Genomic DNA, 5291 nt, shown 5'->3' on the forward strand with positions numbered 1-5291 from the left:
ACACTGTTCCCCTCCCCCGATTCCCCAATAAAATCTTTTAAAAAAATAAATAAAATAAAAACAAGTTTAGCTTTATGGCTTCTGGTCTCTTCTTTGATCTTTCAGAGAATTGAAGCCACATGTGCAAGCCACTGCTCCAAAAATTGGGGACACAAACAGGCAACCACAGAGAATCACAGTTTACTGGAGCGGAAGCCTAGGGGCTGAAACCCATGCTGGAACCAGTACTAGGGTAGGAAACCCTAAACTGGGATTGACCAATTGCTGGATGCTCAATATGAACAAACTTGAGAGTTAAAAACTCTGAGGGGGTTGGGGGTGGGGCTAACAGGTTCTCACAGTGAAGAGCGGAGAAAAATCCCCTTGTGCTTCTGGCAGGAGGAGGGGTGGAAAGAGCCTTTTGGACACATACCCAGAGCATTCTGTTCACCTTAGCAAGACCTGCCCTTAAGGGCCGACCTGACAACATATCCAGCTCCAGCCTACTCCAGGCTTCTACTTGGGGGAAGGCCAGTACCTAACTCTCCCACCCCTACCCCCACCCCGTAGCCTTCGTGTATCATCTAAGGGAAACAAATACTGAGAAACACTGTGAAGGTGACCGACCGCGTGACCTACCGCTCAGGAGCAGAGGGTCACTAAAACACAGACCTAATCAGGACTAGAGAATGCTTCCTGTAGTATCCTCCTTTCCATCTGATTACCTCACTGCTTGGGAGAGCACATCTCCCAGGAATGCTGAGGGCTTCTTGTTTCAAAACAGTTTGAACTACAGGTTGGGAAAATAGGAATTGTCTCCTTCCAGTCATAGCAAAGAGCTATTTAATTCTGAGTGGGATCTCAGGCATTTCCTATGGGAAGATACATGAAGACTCACACCAGAGCCCAGGACTCTCCTGCTGGCTCCTCTGGGGAAGGGAGGTGGTGCTCTCTGAGCCCCCTTCTACCCCCCTCTCCATCCCCTGGAATTCTGCTTGCTCAGGGCAAACAAGCTTCCTGGACAAGAAGTGTTTTCTGTCTGTGTGCATTGTCAGAGATGGTGTCATATCTGGTCTCAGCGAAGGAAATTGTTCATTGAAGAGAAACTTGTCTCTCTCTCTTTTTAAAATACGTTCTCTAGGGCTGGCCAAGTAGCTCAGTTGGTTAAGAGCGTGAGCTCTGAGCAACAAGGTCGCTGGTTCAATTCTCACATGGGCCAATGAGGTGTGGCCAAGCTGAGCTGCCGCTGAGCTGCCAACAGGTGGCAGGATGGCTCAGCTGGTGAGAGCTCGTGCTGCTAACAACAAGCTTGCCAGTTTGACTCCCACGTGGGATGGTGGGCTATTCCTAAGATTGAACATGGCACCTTGAGCTGAGCAGCCGGATGGCGACAACTTGGAGCTGAGTTGGCTGCGCCCTCCACAACTAAGATTGAAGGGCAACAACTTGGCTGTTCCCCTTCCCCAATTCCCCAATTAAAAAAAAAAATCTTAAAAAAGAAAATTTGTTCTCTATACAGGAGTGTGAAGTAACTGTCTAGTGAGCATCAGAGTAATGAGTAAATATGACATCATTATGTTTAATGATAGCAACATAACCTATTTAGCACCTCCTATGTGCCATGCACAGGCACCTTACAGACATTATCTAATTCAGTCACTAACAGTGAGTTTCATTTTACCTATGAGGATGGGGAGGCTCAGAGATTAAACAAATTGCTCATAGTCTTTCATTTAGTTAGTAGCTGTGCTAGGATCCAAAATTGGAGTTTTTTTCATCTTTCTTCTCTTCCTCCCTCCCTCCCTCCCTCCCTCCCATCCTTCCTTCCTTTTTTAAACAACCAAAGGGCATAATCATGACATCACACACCTCCTGCCTTTGATGAGAGCTCTGATGTGTATCAGGAGAAAAGCTGATGTGAGAAGTAACTGTGAGAATTTCAAGTTGAATGAAAAGCAACCAGGCAGCCGGTAACCTACCTCACCTTCCTGCTCCTTGAATTTTTGCCTGAAGGACTGCAGGAAGAAAGTTTCCCAAACTGGGATTTTCATTGAGTGCACCAACCTCTCTCTTCCACTAGGGGTCAGTAAAATCCTTAGTGAATTAAAGGCCTGTTAACTACCATAACTACTCTCCACCTTAGCACTGGGGCAAGGGAGGACCATGCTATTATGGAACAGACCGCTGACCTTCACATATTCTTTCTCTCTTGCTCACACTACTTTGTCAAGCTGAATTAATCTGGCACCTACATTCCATCCTCACACTACCAAGTGGAGTGAAACAACTGGAATGAGCACAAAGACTCCATTTTTCACTTTTAAAGTGGTGTTTTAGTTAAAAATTGCTGTAGGTAAAATATGATTACAAATTATTTCTTAATATTCTATATATTGAATTATTGTATCTAAATAAGCATTTGGAACAAGAGAGGACATGTTTAAAGCAATAATATATTTAACACTTACGAAGTGCCTTCTAAGGCACTGTGGATCATTGAACCCTATCAGCCTGGCCCCAGAGTCCCTGCTCCTAAACATTGTAACATCCTGCCTCTCTACCAGAAAAACAGAAATCAGTGTCTTCCATGGTTCCAGCAAAAATGATTTTTCAGGTACATAAGGTACTATGGACATTCAAGAGCTGGATCAAGATTTTGCGGGCCCTGGAGTTTATGTGATTTGGGATACTGTCTTTAGACAAAGAGAAAATTACTAACACAAATGTAGAAATGAAGTAAATTTTTATTTAGAATGAGAAAATAAATCACAACAAATCACAGTTAGAAGAAAGACTACAAACATCTCTAAATCCAGAAAGGAAAAAGCTGATTTTTATCAAGGAACTCCATGACACATCTAATACTCCCCCCTTAAAGGAATGGTCCATTTTGACTAGGTGTTAACGAGAACGTAATCTTTGCCTTACCATTTACATGTCTGACAATTGGAAGAATTTTCCACAAGCCAGCTTCTGGCTTCATTGATTTCAAACTTTTTTCCTCCTCCACAACCCATGTCCGTCAGGCGCCAGGCACCATTGGACACAAGCATATTGCAATTTCCCCTTTGGCCCTGACCCTTTCTATCACAACACTAGGCAGAGAGAGAAATGAGAGTGTTCCTAGAAACCATTTCTATACCAGGATGGCTTAGTGATACCTTAAGTACACACAGAAGTAACTGTAAGCCACATCAATGTACCCAACTAAACCCAAAATAAATCTATCCTCACCTGCCTCATCTCACAAAGGTGGGGCTCCCCACAAGTCCACCTGACACAGAAGCAAAAGAGGAGGCGTGGCAACAGAAAGTGGTCTTAACTGATTGATGTTAAAATCTATTGGTTTTGTCTAGTTCACAAACAACGACCTATGAACACACTCCTGGACCTTTTCAGGCCTTGGAAGGGGCCTCTCTAGTGGGGGCCCTCAGCTTAAGCTTCCCCCCTGTATAGATCCTTAGAAAGTTAACATCCCAGCCTTACTGACAGCTCAAAGCACACAGTGAAGAAACTAGTGTAGTCTGTTGCCAGCAGGATATCTTCCCCATCTAGTGACAGGACCTCTCCAATGGCAGGCAGGCACGTCACAGCGTTTCTCAAAACCCCCTAATGTAGTCTCTGCTTTGGATAAAATGCCTTTTTTTTTTTTACTATGGGTCATTGTATCAGTAAGAAAGATCATGGGCCGTCTCTCTATAGCATAACAGAAATGAGTATGCAACTGAGACCTAAGACTATACCGCTATCTTAGGTCAATTATCTACTTTTCCCAGGACTCGGTGGTGATAAAAGCTTTGCTCATACTTTTCCCTTGGCCTAAAACCTTCTCCATCCAGCACACATCTCACATTCTGACCCTGAGCCACGGAGTCTTTCCAGTAACTGCAAGGCCCCGGACCTCTCCTCTATCTGAACTACAAGTTTTCACAAACAATTCCCTCAACAAATATTTGTTAAGAACCCATTCTGGGCTAGCCTTCGGTGAAATCCTAGTGGATTGCTTACAAAGCATTTTATGTGAGTTCATCTCTGTTTAGTCTGATTATAAACAAATTGGTGACAGGGACCAGGATTTCTTGCTGGCCTATCACAGTTCTGGGTATGTCAGCACTGAATAAATACTTATTTGATTGATGTAGTTCTGTCTCCCCTTAGAGGATCAAACCTCTTGGCAGCTTCTTCTAAAGTAGGCCAGAGACGCCCTAACTGGGTGGAGAAGGTAGAGTTATTTCTTGAAACCCTAGTGGAGTTCCCCCAGCTTTGCTAATGGGCTCTTGCATACCCCGTAGCTCATATTTGAAGCAACCTTCTTCTCCAGTAAACTGGTTAGAAGCTTTGATTTTTAACGCGATGGTAGTCCACATCTTGTTGCTGATCCCACACTCCCACCTCAAATTTTTCTCTGATGTTGTGAGGTTTGAGGGCACTTGGAACTGGAGCAAACTCAGTGTCCCCTAATGTAGGCGGTCATGCTGTGTGCTGGGCTGTCCAACTTTCAATTGTCCTGATTCTGTCCTGGGCGGCAGCATAGAAAAGCCGGAAGACCAGACTCGAGGCTCACCTCAACCCAGCTTCAGTGCTGGCTGTGCCCTCACAGGCTGTGGGAGCCTTCGGCCAAGCCTCCCCACCCCCACGACTTAGCCCTGTTTTCCTCCCCTGGAAACAAGGACATTAAATAGCACTCATGGCATCAGGGGCTGTGGAGTTTATATGTGCAAGGATTCTGGACGCCTGTGGGAGTTTAGTTGATGAGTTTTGTTGGTGCAGGCTCTCTTTTTCTGTCTCCTCAATCCTGTCCCTGTAGATTTCCTCACCCAGACAAACCTCTACACTGTCTCCATTTGCCCCTACCCCAAGCTCCAGAGCTATGAAATGTTTCTTCTCTTATCCTAACCATGGGGCTTGTATGGGGGTCCAGTAGCAGGTTTGCTATTTTTAGGAAGGAGCTCAGTTGATTTCCTTTTCCATGATGGAAGAGTGGTCCCACAAGGAGAACTGGAAGTGCCAAGGCTTCCAGGAACTTACCCTACCTCCTGGCCCAGTGGTGGGCATCTAACGTCAATGAGTAGCCTTCAGAAATAAGTAGCATTACTTGATTTTTATGAAACTTAAAAAAACATATTTTATTATGTTAAGTTAACTTAAGATCTGAGCTTATGAGGCTCTGCCATTTTCTGGGTCCTTCTCTATGTCTTAAGTCAGTGAGGATCCCTTTATCTGGGGTTAGTCAGGTAACCTCTCTGTGTCTCAGCCTCCTCATCTGTAAAGTGGGCATATTCATGATTCCTGACTGGCAGAGAGTGTCAAGT

This window comes from Hipposideros armiger, unplaced genomic scaffold (assembly GCF_001890085.2).
Source record: "Hipposideros armiger isolate ML-2016 unplaced genomic scaffold, ASM189008v1 scaffold_209, whole genome shotgun sequence".
Classification (NCBI taxonomy): Eukaryota; Metazoa; Chordata; class Mammalia; order Chiroptera; family Hipposideridae; genus Hipposideros; species Hipposideros armiger.